This window comes from Lissotriton helveticus, chromosome 5_1 (assembly GCF_964261635.1).
Source record: "Lissotriton helveticus chromosome 5_1, aLisHel1.1, whole genome shotgun sequence".
NCBI lineage: Eukaryota > Metazoa > Chordata > Amphibia > Caudata > Salamandridae > Lissotriton > Lissotriton helveticus.
This window is the reverse complement of record NC_136065.1, coordinates 509153774-509170623: the sequence shown is the minus strand read 5'-3', so window position 1 is coordinate 509170623 and position 16850 is coordinate 509153774.

The following is a 16850-nucleotide window of genomic DNA, read 5'->3' as shown; positions in this document are numbered from 1 at the left end:
AGCTGTTCCCACATAAATAATTAACTGCAAAATAAAGCGTTACTGTATTAATAATAAAAACGGTGTAGTGATTACGGGCAAATTTGTAGCATAAGGCAAACGTTTCCGGCTTTGAAGTTTGCAGAAAGCTGGTTCTAGTCACAGCGCTAGACGTAAGCTCAAAATCAGTGTTTAGCAAAGTGTGCCGCACAAGTGACATTTTGCTGCTACTGTTAGTACCAAACATCTAACCAAACTAACATTACATCTACAAAAAGCCATAACTATTGCCTTTATAAACATTTGTAAGCACACATATATGTGGTCTAATAAATACATTAGCCTAAAAGTAAATTAATAGTTACAGTGCTTCGTGTATATGCTAAATGTCGCTGGGGAAAAGACTAAGACAAAATACCAAACTAAAACAATGTGTAGCGTACCTCAAGTTAACTTACAAATTATTTTCTATGCGTAGAAAAGCCTAAAGTGTTCCGTCTGAAAACGTGGTGTTGGGGGACCAAAAGCAGACCGAAAGTCTGCAATAGAGTGATGTTTTTGAGTGAAAATCTACAATTTAGAAAGGTAACAAGGGCAGGCTAATGAAGCGCTAACAAGCAGAGAAAGACAGATTAAAATCTACTCGTAGGCAGCATCTGTGGGACGCAAAACAAGCACAGCAGGCTGAGAGATCCAGGAGAGGAAGGAACATAAATGATATCTTTTGTGGTAAACTGACACATGTGGAGTACACCGTACACAATTTTTGCAGTCTGCATAGATGTTTTGGGAACACAACTACAAGTGCACAACACAGCAACATGGAAAAATGTTAACTGTTTCACTAAATGGGCTAGGGAATATTGGAACATGCCAGTAGCTAAGGGCAGCCAAACATGCTAAGCTGCTCCATGGCAGTGAACAGGATGAATTACATATTTTTTGTGGATAAACTGAAGCTGAAGCAAGCGTCAGGCTCGGAACATAAGGAATGCCGCTGGCAGCGCGACACGAAGGGGAGCATGGGCGGACAGCGCCCTAGTCCCACACGTCGGGCGAGCGGAGCCTGAAGCGCGCCCCCCCTTGAGCCGCCCCGGCCAACAGCCAATGGGGAGGGCTCTCCTGGGGACGGGGGAGGCGCTTCCGGGGGATATGTACAGGCCCAGCAACTAGGCTCGGCCTTTCTTTCCCGCGCCTAGTCCTAGGCTGCTCTGCGCTGTAACCCACCCTGAACCCTGACCCAGCTGCAGAGCGGTTGGCACAGTTTTGAATACCTTAATGATCATGTTTTATGTTGCAGGCGGAGTCACAGGGCGATCTGGAAGCAGATGGACAGTAGGGGTACCTCTGCGGCAGAAGGATACAGTCTAAATACCTCTGCCTGGCACAGTAGGATGCCCGAGCCAAGAACCTGGAGCCGAGGGGGTTCCAGGAAACAGCGTCGGCGCCCCGTTAGTCCTTCGGGCGGTCGGGGGGCCTGAACCGACCGGGGGTGTGCCTCATCTCCCGCCCTGACAGGGGGGGCGGGAGTCTAACTAAATAAAGTGATAATGTACTGCACCGTCAGAGCATCGCCTCGCCGTGCAATATGGCTCCTTGGGCATGCGGGTCAGCGAGAGGCTGCTGCATTGGATCACCTGTAAGATGACCCACCTATCAGTACCTGAGTTGTACGCAAATAAACCTGCACCACTGGTTTCCCACAAATATGTCTGATGAGTTTCCTTGGTATGTAAGTGTAATGTGCGCAGGGCGAAGCAAGCACTGATGGTGTGGGCACTATGTGCACAATATAGAAAGATGGCTATTGAGATGCATGTGACGTCTGGATTGAGTGTATGGCTATTATGACTTGTGCTAGCACATGGTTGCCGTACTGTGCCTAGTATTAATGGCAGCCAATGTCACCTCTTTAAAATGGAAAGTTTGCCTATGACCCTAGCATGATGTATACGAGGAATCACAATACTGCTTTCACTGGTCTGATGCTGCAGGGTAGCGTGTGGGGCTTGCATGTGTATTACTGTAGGACAGGTGCTGGTAATGTGACAACAGTAGGGATGTTGTTGTGTGTTTGTGGTTGTGTGTGTGGTTCTGTGGTTGTGTGTGGGGCTGTGTGTGTGGTTGTGTGTGTGGTTGTGGTTGTGTGTGTGTGTGGTTGTGTGTGTGGTTCTGTGGTTGTGTGTGCGACCTTAAAATAAATCAGTCTTCGATGCAGGCTAGTCTAGATTTAAAGCATGCCTTTGCCACAGGAAAATCTCCCACCCTTGTTGGTTCTGGCCTGAGGTGTATACCCAGCACAGTACAAACACAAAATCACTACAGGAAGCACTGTCTGGACACTGCCATTGCGGCCACTTATAATTGTAAGCCTCTCCATAGCATCCTGCAAACGCCAGAAGCACTATTCCTGAATGTCCCGCCTATTATTGCAGGTTAAAGTGTGTGCGAATTCTGAAACTGACCATTTTTGACAAATGTGTGCTATTACATAACCTGCTACGAAATTGCAAGTGCTAGACAACATTAACGACACTTTTAAACATAGGGCAATGGAGGATATCATTGCACCGTTCTACTATTGCTTGAACTCCCCAATACATTACTTTCATTGCTAGGAGACTACAAGCCTCCTAAAATCTGCTCCTTCCTGGATCTGCTTTCTATTGGCTCATACTACGGATTCAATGGACAACCCTAGTCCTTTCAATCACAGCCTACACCGACTGTGCAAGTTATATGCATTTAGTTAAACAATATGCACCCAATAAAGCCTCAAAATGCACGATTTATGGCCGGTGCCCGGATAAACAATTGAGAAGGACTTTTTGTGGATTTCTTAAAGGTCTCAAAATCTGCCTGCTTCTGTCACCGTCCAAGTCATTCACGTGGTTTTGCATAGAGCAAACATGGCCTTCCAGCATTATAAACTTTACAGTGAAACCGTTCCAGTTATAAAAAATAAATTAACAAAAACAAATACATGAGGGCATGGTCAGTAGTGTATAGCAAGCATGTGAGGAAATCATACATGAGAAAACAAACCCTAATCCGTTACCATCAATGCAGAGATAGACAGCCAATTAAAACCAGTAAAAGAGAGACGATAGCGGATAGGAACTAATGTAAGGTCCAATTAAAAATGCTGAGATTAGGATTGTGACAACTGTGAGCGCAGTGAGTAGAAGCAGAGACAGGGTGGGGGCAATAGACTGTTACAAAGTCCGAGAGGTAAGTGCGCAGAGGCTACACAGAAATCGAAGTTTAAATACTGAAGTGGAGCCTCGCTCCTGACGTTAAACAACTCATACTGGTTTGCCTTCCCGGCCTTCGACCCCTCACAGGAGAAGTGCATCGTAGATTATACATTTCAGAACAGAGGCCCTCATTCTCAATACCTGTATTACATTCAGAATTGCGGTAACAAGTGCACAAATAGCACAAGAAGTAGTTAAAGTCCTCTAATTTTCTCCATGTCCATAGATGCACATTATCACAGCAGGTTCTAACTGTGAGAAGTTTAAGAATTACGAAGGGTAAAACTTGGGCATGTTAAATTCACTTAAAAGTCTCCTACCTAGCCAGTTTGCAGCTTTGGATGTGCTGTGAACCAACATTTGGAAAGTGAATTGAAAATGGAAAATACAATTTGTCTAGTATGTGTTTAGCATATTGACAACTGGTACAGTTGCATTTGTAAAATTATACACAAAAGTGAACTAGATGTATTATTTTTTTGTTGCTCAAAAAATGAGTGCTAAATGAAGTCCATGATCCAACAACAAGCTTACACTGTCTGTCCATACGCAGACATTTTTTATGACCCCCCCTTTCTCTTCCCCACCCCACTCCCCCAAAAAACAAGGATATTGTGCTGTATACCTAAATAGCATGTCCCAAAAGCGAGACATATTGGCTATGCCAATGCTTGTTAATTCGTGGGGCAAGTAACATGGATGAACGCCAAAAAGTAGTTGTGTGTGCCTAGAATATATAGAATTAGTAGCTGCTAAAAGTGTTTACATGTTGTTTGTATTGCATGTTTTGTTCATATCTAATATAAAATAAAACACAAGTAAGAACAATTTACCAAAAACTGCAGGCTAAAATAAAAGCACTGGCATGGAGCTATAGAAATACGCTTAGAGAAAGATAAGGGGGCTGTAGCTAAAACGAAAACCAAAACATTGACTGATGTGAAAGCTAAGCTTTTGTTGCACGGCAATAATCATGCCGTTAGATAAATGCAGGGAAGTTGTGGCTAAAATCAAAACAAACACATTACCAAAGACAGAAAAGAAAGCCGTTGCTGAACAGTTTTTGTAATACGAAAAATAGTGCTAAATTAACCCACCACTTACAGAACGAAGTAAGCAAGTGTGCAAGCAGCTTGGTTCCAGTGGCTGGGTTCCAAAACTAAGAAAATACCTGGTTAAATCAGTCCAGTGAAATGTGCTTGTAAAATCTTTCTTTCTTGATAGTTTCCCAAGAAAGTGTTAGTGTTGTAGCTTTGTTTCCTGTTTCCAAATGCGGGAAAGCTAGACCTAAAACGAAACCAAAAACATCGCATCACGACGAAAGCAAAGATGTTGCTGCGGCGGGGGTGCTGAAGGTAAAACTAACAAAAACATTGCTTCACGAGAAACGTTAAGTTGTTGATGCAAAGGCATGGAGCAAGAATAATGCTTGCTAACAAATGCGGGGAAGCTAGACTAAAACAAAACCCAAAACATCGCCTCACGCCGAAAGCAAATCTGTTACTGTGGTTGGCTGTAGCTGAAACTAAATAAAGGTGACTTCGTACATTATAGGAATGCTTGCATCTTTATCAAAGCCCAGGTCATGGTTGAAGAAGCAGCACAGACATGCTATGTTTATAGGAGGAGTGGTTCTGCCTTTTGTTGCCTACACCGTGCAGTTGCCACAGTTAATGTGTGGTGCAGAGTGGCAGCACGTCGTGGAGCATCAGAGCAGAGTCAGCTCTCGCAAATACAAATTCCTCTGTTGTCTCTGTGTTTATTTTGGTTGTAATGCAAGGAAAACCTCCATTTTAAAAGTTTAAGATGGAGGGACTAGCGCATTGTCGCATGTACCTATGTGGGCACTAATCAGGAAATACGATAAAAAATTTAAGTGATCTGGTGTGAAAGAGGAAGCGGGGCGGCCGTGAAGAGGCGCTGCGCTGATTAAGGGAAAGGAAACACGAACACTTGCATGCAGAGCTCTTTCAGATGAAAAAAAAATGTCCCTGAGCCAGTAACTATAATGGGAGAAGTGGTATGCCACAAGTAATCATGGTGATCCATGGCGGTGAATAAACAACAACAAGCTCTCGGCATTGCTGTGGCGGGGGGCGGGGGAGCGGGAGCGCATTGCTTTGAAGTCTGATGGGGGGGCGGGGGAGCGGCTTGGTGGAGCGGATTCCTTTGAAGTCTGATGCCGAGGCCGATGGTGTTTGATGTGCACGCGCCTGCCTCACACGCCTGCCTCACATGAACTGTACGCGATCCGCAGGCTAGGTAGACTTTTTGGACTGCTTACTATAATCTCGCCTATTCAATCCCTAACGGGATAGAATAGTCGAGACCTAAAAATTATGTATTCATTTGTAATGTGACTTTTCTTTCTTTGTTCCCTTTAAATATCAGTCATGGATCCATCAGGCAGCCCTAGAACACAATTAAAATTGCTTTCTAGTTATATCTGCTATTCGAAGTATACACAGATAAGCGCTGAAAATCAGGGTTGGATTGGACTAAAAAATCGGTCCAGGCACACTAATAAACAAGCATTTGCAATGCAATGGGTCTCGCATTTGGAAAGTTTGAGCTATTGGTATTGTAAATGACACATTTTTTATTTATGTGTTGGTTTTGAAAATAGCTAAATTAATAGCTTTGTCATTTACAATGCCAATAGTTTTAACTTTCGCAAATGTGACACCTATAGTATTTGTAATGCAATATGTGTTGTATTTACGTGACTTAGATGTATTGGTATTCCTTTGAAGCCTGATGCCGAGGCTCATACAAATGGGGCGCGATGTGGCTGGCGATGTGCACGCACCTGGCTCACTTGAACTGTACCCGATCCGCAGTTTTGGGTAGACTTTTGAAAGCCTTACTATAATCTCGACAAACAAGCATTGCTAAAGCAATGCTGTAGTCGAGACCTATAAAATAGCCCACATTTGCATTTTGCTTTTCCGCAAAACACTGCTTCGGTGACATTTTATTAAAAAAACGGGGTGGGGAGGGTAAAAAAAATGCACTGATTAGTTTACACTGGTGAAACACACCTGAAAACAAGTGAGGCCACTTTTGCTAAGGCCCCCTGCCACTCCCTCAATATACATAAATGAATGGGCTGGCCCAGCGAGAGAAAGGTAGTGACACCTCTGCCTGTTGATAAAAAAGGGAGCCAATGGACGCCCATCTGCCTCCAGAAAGTCCACTCAGGCACCCACTGGCGGCATCCTTACAACGCAGAATCCGCCCAAATCAGACCCCAAGGCTACCCAAAATAGCAGCCCACAGCTGGAACTCGGATACCGGCCCCTCTGCTATTGCCCGAGTGCCCGCAGTACCATTCCAACCCTGCTGAAAATTCGGCTTTAGGTGACTGCTTATTTTTGTACCGCCTGGAACATCAAAATAATGAGCTGGCAACCCTAATCATAAGACTGGAAGTTTGTTGCAGGATCAGCACATTATTTATTTCCTCCACCCTCGGTCCCTGAATAATGCCATAATAGCAACAGTTTAACTTATATCTGAAACCCTACGCCGCCGTCATAACATGCTGAGTTACTTCAAGTGTCTGGGAATGCACCCTGCATTCAGACAACTCACTCCTCATTCTCGCCTTCACTTTCACGCTCACCCTGCATTCACAGCGATCACAATGCACTAACACCATTCACCCACTCACCCTGCACTCACAGTGATCACGCTGCACTCACAATGCACTTGCACTGTTCACCCTGTACCTCATCCTGCAGTCACACGAGCACACTGCTCACCCTGCACTCATGTGACACTTCACACACCTGTCCCCCTCACTGCTCAATGTCCAATCTCACTCAAACAAGCCCATCACTAACCATGCATTCATTCATCCCATTCTGCACGTTCATCGGCACCCAAATTTATATGGTCACCTAACTCACCCTGCAGGTACTCCGCTTGCCCTACTCTCACACTGTCATATTGCTCACCGTGCACTCACATGGGCACTCCTGCCACCCACACAGTGCAGAGGGATAATGTGCCTGCTACTAAGAATGTGTACATTGCAGATCACAGAACTGAGTGTGAGTAAACTAAGAGTATCGCTTTAAAAAAATAAAATTTTTGTCAGAAAGGTGCTATAGAGAGATGAGGTGCATTGTCGGTAAGTAGTATTGAGGGAATTCGGGTCTAGTTGCGCCCCGGGTGTAAGCCTAAGTATGTGTGAGTGAACATAAAGGTGAAATGTCATGTGTTGTCACTTCCGCTACCCCTGGCCTTTCGGTGAATTGACGTTCATGAGAGCCTTATAGTTATGAGCTCCACCCAGAGCCGTCTGTGAAATGTGAGACACCCATCACAGCCCTCTGTAGAAGAGACCCCCCATGTGAGTTCTTCATAGTTAGACATAACATCCACCAATGGTGACACCCACTTGAGGTCTTATGCACACTCAAGACGTCTTCACACCTACTGAGACAACACTCTCAAGGTGAGACTGCCACCTCAGTCAATGGTAGCTGTGGCACTCACCCACGCAGAACAAGGGCCCGAGGTTACAGTAAGTGACTGTGAGCAGGGCCGGCGCTAGGCATGGGCAGCATGGGCGGCTGCCCAGGGCCCCGAGCTCAGCCCATCAACAGGGGGCCTCGCAAAAGTGTTAACTCACCACATCTTAGGCTTTGCGCCTGTGGTGAGCACTGCGTGGCCCAGGGAAGGGCTGCCTCTTCTCTGGGCTTCACAGGCTTGTGTAGGAATAGCGGAAGAGGCCCCCCTCCCCTGTGCCTTGCAGCCCTTGGCAAAGGCTGTTAACCCCCAGGGGGGGGGGGGCCTTTCCCCCTGGGCCTTGCAGCCTCACGTGTCGCGCGAGGCCGTTCTGAATTTGCCAGGTTTGACCTGTGATTAAGGATGCTGTCCACTTCCCACGCCAGTGACAATTAGCACACATTTTGGGGCCTGACAGTTTTAACATTTATAAAGGCAAGCAACTCTCACTCTTTCAGATGCTGATGAGCTGCGAAAGAGATGCTGGTCAGTGGCTGAAAAGAAGGCGTTGTAGCAAACGAGGGGGGCATGCACCATTAAGGATCAGGAGCACCTTCCGTAATTTAAATGCAAATAGCTTTCAATGTGTAAATGAAACCCGTTTTCTTCTGCTCTTTTTATATAGCGCAAACTTGACCCAAAGGTATTGGAGTGCTTTACGTGAGCACCAGTTACAAAACATGGACATATTCCTTTTTTTAGGCACAGTGTGATTAAGTGACTTGCGAGAATCACAGGATGAGACACAGTCAAAAATCAGCAGCCCTGAAGTAACGCCACTTCTTCTCCCCACGTCTACCTCTCCGGGGAGTAATCTTTTAATGTCTATTTCTCACATGAAAGCTGTTTCAAAGTGCTGCCCTGCTGTCAAATCAGTGGACGGGGCACAGTGCCAAAATTATTTGCCCAGAATCAAACAGTTGGTTAAATCAGTAGAGCCAGGACTGCAGTGCACTCCTACTTGGAGCAAACCCTATATATTTTCCACTGTACTGCATTTAGGTGACATACCCCCAGATGCATCAAGAACCCATTTTGCTATTCCTTAATAGCGAAAAATAACGATTTGCTATTAAGGAATAGCAAAATGCAATGCATGAAGATATCACTAAAAAAATAGCGATTTCTTAAAATTCCTTAATTGCAACTCGCAAATTGCTAATCGCAATTAAGGAATACCTCCCCATTCATTCCTATGGGCCTAAAGGCCCATAGGAATGAATGACAAGACATTCTCAATTTGTGAATCGCAATTAGCGAATCGCAAAATGAGAATGCGATTTCAAGGGTGCAGGGGTGTCCAGAGGACACCCTGTTGCACCCCTGAAATTGATCTGTGCACATATGTTGCGCACACGCATGCCCCCATGCGCAACATGAAACTTTGAAAAATGCACTTTAGTGCATTTTTCAAAGTTTTTGCAAATTACCATGAAGTTGTACTTCATCGTAATTTGCGTGCCCTATTAGCGAAATCGCTATTTTTTAAACTTTAATGCATTGCATTTAAGGAATCTCAATTTGAGATTCCTTAAATGCAAGTAATCGCAATTTAGCGAATTCTCAATTTGCGATTTTTGCATTTGGGATGATGCATCCCAAATGCAAACATACCGGTCGCAAAGGGGCAGATTCTGAGAATCTGCCCCTTTGCGACCAGATTTTCCTTTGATGAATCTGGGCCTATACCATGGGTTGTATGAAGTTACAAAGCATACTTTTACAACGCATGCCTTTACAACACATTTTTCACATCACAACATCCTTTACAACGCATTCCATTACATCGCATGACACGACATCGCATTTTAAGAAACTACATTTACAATGCATTCCATTGCATCGCATACTACCTTTACAACGCATACCATTACAACACATACCACTACATTACATTTATGGTAAGTATTGGATAGTATAGGGGTAAAAATTACTATTCTAACTCCAGGTAGTGCAACAGTAGGGTAAGTGTTGGGTAGTGTAGGGGTAAAAATTACTATTCTAACTCCAGGGGCTGAAACAGTAGGGGAAGTGTTGGATAGTGTAAGGGTACTATGCGTTGTAATGGTATGCGTTGTAATGGTATGCATTGTAGTGACATGCGTTGTAATGACATGCGTTGTAGTGTCATGCATTGTAGTGTCATGCAATGTAATGGTTACTATATGTGTTGTGTTTTAAACTTAACATAATTCTGGTGAGTAAAGAGCCTACACACAAAAAAGATTGTCCTATGTCTCTTAGCATGTGCGTGTGGGATACTGATGAGAGGGTTTATGTTAAAACAAATTACGAAGTATTAATGTCATCCTAAGGTAGCACAATAATGGCACGGAAAGATAAGGGGGCATTTTGAAATTTGCAATTATATCCATGGTGCGAGAGGTTTTCTCTTGTGTAATTTTATTTTTTGAATGATCCCGCCCCTCATTACCTCACAGTATCTCCCCCCCCTTTATGAGGCAGAACTGGAAATTGTATCATGGAGTTATCTCGAAACAATAGGTTAACAAGGAGTAAATAATATACATCTTTGTGAGACCTGCACCTAGCTTTTCCATCCAATGTGACAAATTTAATCCATTTAATACAGATTTAAAATATATGGACTTATTTAATTTGTATATTTATCTTTTTGCCCATGTTGTTACTGATATCCACGTTAGGTCTCTTCAGGGATGCCAAATAAGATCAATAGTCCCGCGATGTAACTTTCAAAGCTCCTTCACTAGGGCGGAGGAGCGTTGCCCCACTGCTTTCTCGCAGTGCGAAAAGCAGAAACACAAAATGCAAAAACTACCATTTTATGTTTCTGTTACGCGCACTGCGAGAAAGCAGAAGTGTTTGGTTGGGGGCGGGCGGGTCTGCTTTATGACAGGGGAGGAGTGCCTTGCCCACTGCTAAGAGCCCTGACTGTTTGGTCTGCCCTCCAGTTATGCACACGCTGGCCTTTCTCCATGTAGGCACCAGTGCACCCTACATGGGCGCCAGGCTGGTCGGCTGACATTGCAGCATTGTGATTGGCTTAGGGAAGGGAGGCTGCCTGCTTCCTGTTCCTGCTAGAGGCAGGAAAGAAGGAAAGCAGGTCAGGAGTAGAGATGACGCAAGACCTGGGAAGGTAAGTTTATTCTATTTTTAAACTACTCCCCCCCCCCCCGCGCGAACCCCCGCGAGATCTTGGCCGCAACTGGATTTTACATGCAAATTAGGGGGGCCTCACAACTTTCCTTTCGCCCAGGGCCCCAGAAGTTCTAGGACCGGCCCTGACTGTGAGCAGGCTGTCTCTTGATAGACTGATGCTATCAGCTTAGAATGACTGCCTGGTTGGTAGTTTCTGCATGGATCAGCAGTCTCTTTTGGACTAAAGGTCTTTTCTGCTACTGTCCTTGCACGATCTCTGGATACCTCACGTCTCTTCTCGAGTTGGTGGGCTTTTCTCGGGGTGGCTGTCTTTCCCTGCGCATGTGTTTCTCTTGAGTGACTGTTTCACTCTGATAACCTCCTCTTGAACCATCACTCTCTCCTTAGACTGACAGTCAGCTTGTGGACGGGCCTGTCTCGCCTGTGACGACAGCTGTGCCTCAGTCAGATGAACTTTGTTTGAAGTCCTCAGTCGGGTGGCCCATCGCGTGGGGGAGGGCGGAACCCCCATGAAGACTCTCTCCTCTCAGCATCGTCTGTTCACATTGGCATCCGCAGCGGCATCTCCACCGAACACAACGAGGCACTGAGCTCGGAGCGCCGCCAGTCCAACCGAGGACACCGGGGCAGCGAGCTGTGCCAGCTGCTCCTTCCAGGAGGCCCCGCGGGAGCCTGGCACTGATTCCAGGGACACCAGCCAGGATGTCCGCGCTATCGTCACAGGATGCACCGGCGCTGGGAGAGAAGTACCTGGGCATGGAAGAAGAGGTCTCTATGGCAACCAGGGCAGGAATGAGGTACCCTGGCCAAGCTATGAAGGTCCCAGCACCACCGTGCCGGTAAAGTACAGAGTGCTAAAGGTTAGGGTTAAGGTGCTTTGACAGAGTTGTGTGGGGGCTCCCAGTACCGGACTAGGCTGAGGCTACCGGCCAGGATTGTCGGTCATTGACAGTGATGTGCGGTGGTGGTGGTGGTGATGGTGGTGGTGGTGGTAGGGGGGTGGGGGGGGGGAGGCAGGGACAGGCGCACCTCAGTGCAATGAAAAACATTACATTATATAGCGCTAAAATCGACTACCCCCCACAGCATTCAGCAATAGGTCAGCCCAGTTTATAGGCGGGCTCCTTTTACTTTGAGCGACTGCACAAAGCTTCGACGGTTCCTAGGGGGTAGTAAGCGCTATATAAGTGCAATTCCAATTACAATTAGTCAAATTCATCTAAAACAGTTCTTTTTTCTTCAGTGATAAACCTGCTTCCTAGTTAGCTCTTTCCTTTTAAATATTTTTTATATTACATTTAAAAGCGGCTTTTTATTTCGCCTGCACTTCGGGTTTCCACTTACATGGTAATTTATTTTTAAGAATTATCACATTTTAATTGACATGTAACATTGTAATGTTGCAATTGTAGTGCTTGGTTAGCTGGTGATTTATTATTTTCTCCACCACAAATAATAATAAAATGCATGGCTCAATTGAAAAGCTTTTATAAAAAATAAAAAAAATCACTAGTTAAAGGACCACATTAGTGAATGTTTTTAAATCTGTATTGCAAGCATATGGTGTCCATTCATAAGCGGCCACATGTTTCCTATTTTTTTCTTTTTATGGAACATTTTTGCATCAGCCTGCTGGGACTAGTCAAGTCAAGTCAAAATATATGTTTATTATGACCATAGTCTTTAAACAATGCAGTGAACATAACGCAGAATGGAGTATGTACCATAAATTCATACACTTATTTTAAAATGTGTCCATTAAAAGATTCTACACACCATTTATCAAAAATACAAAATTCAGTAAAATTTACACTTATGTTAAAACTTATTTTGTATATTTAAAACCTATTCACCTTTTTACTACTCCAATGAATTCATTCCACTAAAACCATACAGTACTACATGTTATTCTTTGGTTCTCAATGCGCTCAGGGCCGCCTTTATAAATTTCCCGAGGGCAATTACAACGTCAATATAGGGGATTTCTGTTAGGAGGCTGGCTGCCTGCGATCTTGTTTTTACATCATATCTTAAAAAAATTGGGCGCAGCCAAAGTTTCCTATGTTCTAGGAGTGTCAGACAATCCAACATAATATGCAGCAGGTCTACCTTAGTTCCCAGATTGCACCTGCAGCGACCATCCAGAACTAACATTTTTAGTTTAAGGTCTCTATTTATTATCCATGGGTTTATCCCAATTCTAAGCCTCAGGATCTCTTGCCTGAGTCCACGATTGGGTAATCTATCAAGGTAGGGGAACCAGTTTTCTTGGGACCAAGCATTTAGCATATACGCAACTGATTTTTTCTTTGTTAATAGCCTATATCAAGCACTTTGGAAACTTCTTTACCCCTTTGCTTCAGGTCACCTTTGGTACTTTGGATTTGATAGGTTCCCAAGTCCAATCCGATCTCTAACGAATTACAGATTCCCTTCAGTTTTTCCCTAGTGGCCTTTGCCCATTTTAGTTCACTTTTCTGAATTTCTTTACGACACCAGTACGCTACTTTTTTACTTTCTGGGTCTTCCAATCTCTTCCAGAATCTGATCACAGCCATCTGAGTTAGTATCGTCCAAGACTTTGTGCCTATTTCAGTTCTGATGGCTTGTATCATAGCAGATTGGGGAACTGATAGGAGCCTTTTTATGCAGTTCCCCTCAATCACATCCCAAGATCCCTTACCGCTCAAATAAAGGATCTCAGCGCCGTATAAAACTTGGGGGGGGATCATTGCGTCAAAGGCTCTAAGCAGAGGTCGATGTGACATCTCGCCATAGTCCCCATTAAACCTTTTTAGGCCGCATATGGAAGAGAGAGCCTTTGCCTTTTTTGATTCCAAATGGGTATTCCAGTTTAGTGTCCTATCGAACCATATACCCAAATATCGGTACTCAGTAACCGTTTCCAGTTTAAGGTCACCTATGTACCAGCTGAATCTACTTAATTTTTTCCCAAAGCATAGGGTTTTAGTTTTACCCAGGTTGATAGTTAGAAATTTCCTGGCACAATATGTGTTAAAGGCATTAAGCTTCCTTTGGAGGCCCCTCTCGGTCTGGTCTACAATTACCAGGTCATCCGCGTACAATAGGCAGGGAATCTTATTTCCATCCATTTTAGGACTGGTACTGCCCTCCACCTCTAGATAGGCCGGGAGATCTGACAGGAAAATCGAAAAGAGCTGGGGGGCCAGCACACAGCCCTGTCTTAATCCATTTGCCATGGGTATTTTTAGATTCAAGGAACCCCCCGTATCTTTAATAACTTGACCCCAGTTTTCCCTATGTAGTTCTTTTATTATACTAAGGAGATCTTTTGGAATATTTAACCTCTTTAGAGTCTCCCATAGGCAGGCCCGATCCACAGAATCAAAGGCTGCTTTGAAGTCGACGAAACAACAGCATAGCTTGCCATTTTGTTCCGTCGACTTCCTCGCCATTGCCCATAGTGCAAATCCGCGGTCTATTGTAGAGTGGCCTGCTCTAAAACCACCCTGTTCTATAGGAATTATTTGGTGCTCATCTACCCATGCATTCAGTTGTTTCAAGATAATTTTAGAGAACACTTTCTCACCTACATCTAGGAGATTTATCAGCCGGTAATTTTTTGGCTCCTCTTTGCTCCCTTTCTTATGGATCGGCCTAATTACGGCCCCTTTCCATGTTCGGGGCATTACCCCTTCCTTTAGTACTACCTGGAACATCTTGGCAAGAAATCTTGCCCACCATTTAACATCCGTTTTCAAAATTATTGCTGGTAGGTTATCTGGGCCTGCTGCCCGTGTTAGCTTTAATTCTTTTATTGTTGTGAGCTCAACTTGCTCTTCATTAAATTTAGGTAGAAGGTCTACTGAGATTTCTTGCCATGTTCTGATCACCATCTCCCCACTTGGGGTCCTAGCCCCGTACAGATCTCTTATGTACCCTTCCCAGGCAGCCTCACTCACCATACAATTTAATTCACCGTCAGTTGCTCCAATTGTAGCTTTTACTAGTTGCCAAAATTGCCTTAGGTTTTTATTTTCTATGGTTTCTAGTAATTCTAACCAGCATTTTTCTTTGTATAACCTTTTTGCGGAGGTTACCGTTTGCTTGAATTCTTTTTTCAGTTTAACTAACTGTTCCTGTCTCTCTAGGGTGAAGATCTTTTTTTGTTTCCTTTGTACTGCTCTTATCTCCCTTTTCTTATTTTGGCACGCCACAGAAAACCCTTTACCACAATTTGTTTGTTTTACCCTTAAGGGATTATTCCCTTTTAATTTTATTTTTAGGCATAGAACAACTTCTTCTAATTTATTAATAAACCATTTCAAGGTTTTATTCTCACAGTTTTCAGGGGCCATTTTTAATTGCATGGCCTTCAATTTTTCTATATATTCCTCTGTTAAACGTGTTGTCACGCGTTTGAGGTACTCCACCTCCTGGGTGATCACTGTTTCTCTCTGTAATTTCCTTCCCCCCGATATTACTAAGTGTAGGAGTTTGTGATCACTCACTTCTTTTAGATCTAATTTAAAATCCCTAATTTCGTGAAAGTTCCATGCCTGCAGGAACATGTAGTCGATTGGACAATTCTGATTGCCTTGGATAAACGTTTTTCCTGCTGGTGAGTCTGACTCTGTTCTCCCATTTACACAGTGGAAACCCCTTCCTCCAAGGGTGTGTATTAAATCTAGATCTTGTTTCGAAGTTTCCCCTGCTGGGAAACTTTCAGGATTTATTCCGTATACCTCTAACTGTTCCTTGTTCCAGATGTCAGCCTTTTTTGGGTTTAATTTATGGTTGAAGTCACCCATTATCATTATTATATCTGCAGGATAGTTTTCTAGAGTACTGTCTACATCCTCTTTAAAACACCTCATTTCCCTTTCATACTCCTCCCCATTGTCCCACTGCATGTATACATTCATTAAGATCAGCATTCTATAGTTTAGATCCACCGTCAACAATTCAATTCTACTTAGTTGTACCCATTTACATTTTGTATTCAACAGTTTTATTTCCCTCATTACTTTTGTTGATACCAATGTCAGCAGCCCCCCCGAGGGCCTCCCACGATTTTTCTTTGTGGCGGGCTGATGTATCTGGGCATATCCATCAAGGGTTGGGGTGACATCGCATAACCAGGTCTCTTGCAGGCAGGCAATGTCCACTTTATTTATGCATTCCTTTATATATTCCCATTTTTGCTCATTGCCTAGCCCATTTACATTCCACGTTATGAGACCTAGTTCTTGCGAGCCCCCTCCATCCTATTCAACGTCACTCAAACCACCATCTTCATCTGAATCCTCCAAATTATTTTCATTGTGGTTACCCATGCTGTCACTATGTGACGACCAGTTACCCCATGGGGAATCATTCTCTGTATTGTCTATTATAATGTTCAGGGAACTTCGGTCTCCTTTTGTTTCCTTATTGAGTACCACTTGTCTCTTCTGTAACCCGGCATGCTGTTTTAAGAAGTTGTTGTCATTAGGGGGTTTTATTTCTTTCTCTGGGATAATCCTTATTCCCTGTTGTGTTATCTCATTTGAGGCTTTTAGGATTGTCCATTTTACCAGGTCCGAGTGAAGGGTGATTTTTGTTATTTCCTTTCCATGTCTATTTTCTACGAAGCCAACCTGCTGGAGGTCTTTAGAGCCAATCCCCCTCAAACTGCCGCATTTTGCAAATGCGGCCAAGACCAATGCCCTATTCAGGGGGTTAATTTTCCTTGTCGGCTTCTCTTTTCTCCCTGCTGGTATCAGGTCTAGAAATAACCATTTATTATCATCAGCTCTCTCGAGTATGTTCGTGTTTATATCATATACTTGTTGACAATTGGTTGTTCTCCCTTCTTTCCGCCCTTTATCTCTCATGTTAGATTCATTCTGTATCTGTGGTCTTTCAGACCTTTGTTCGGTACCCTGTTCAACCCTTAGCCTTACTTTTTGTCTCGTCGTACGGGTAGAGGGCGGG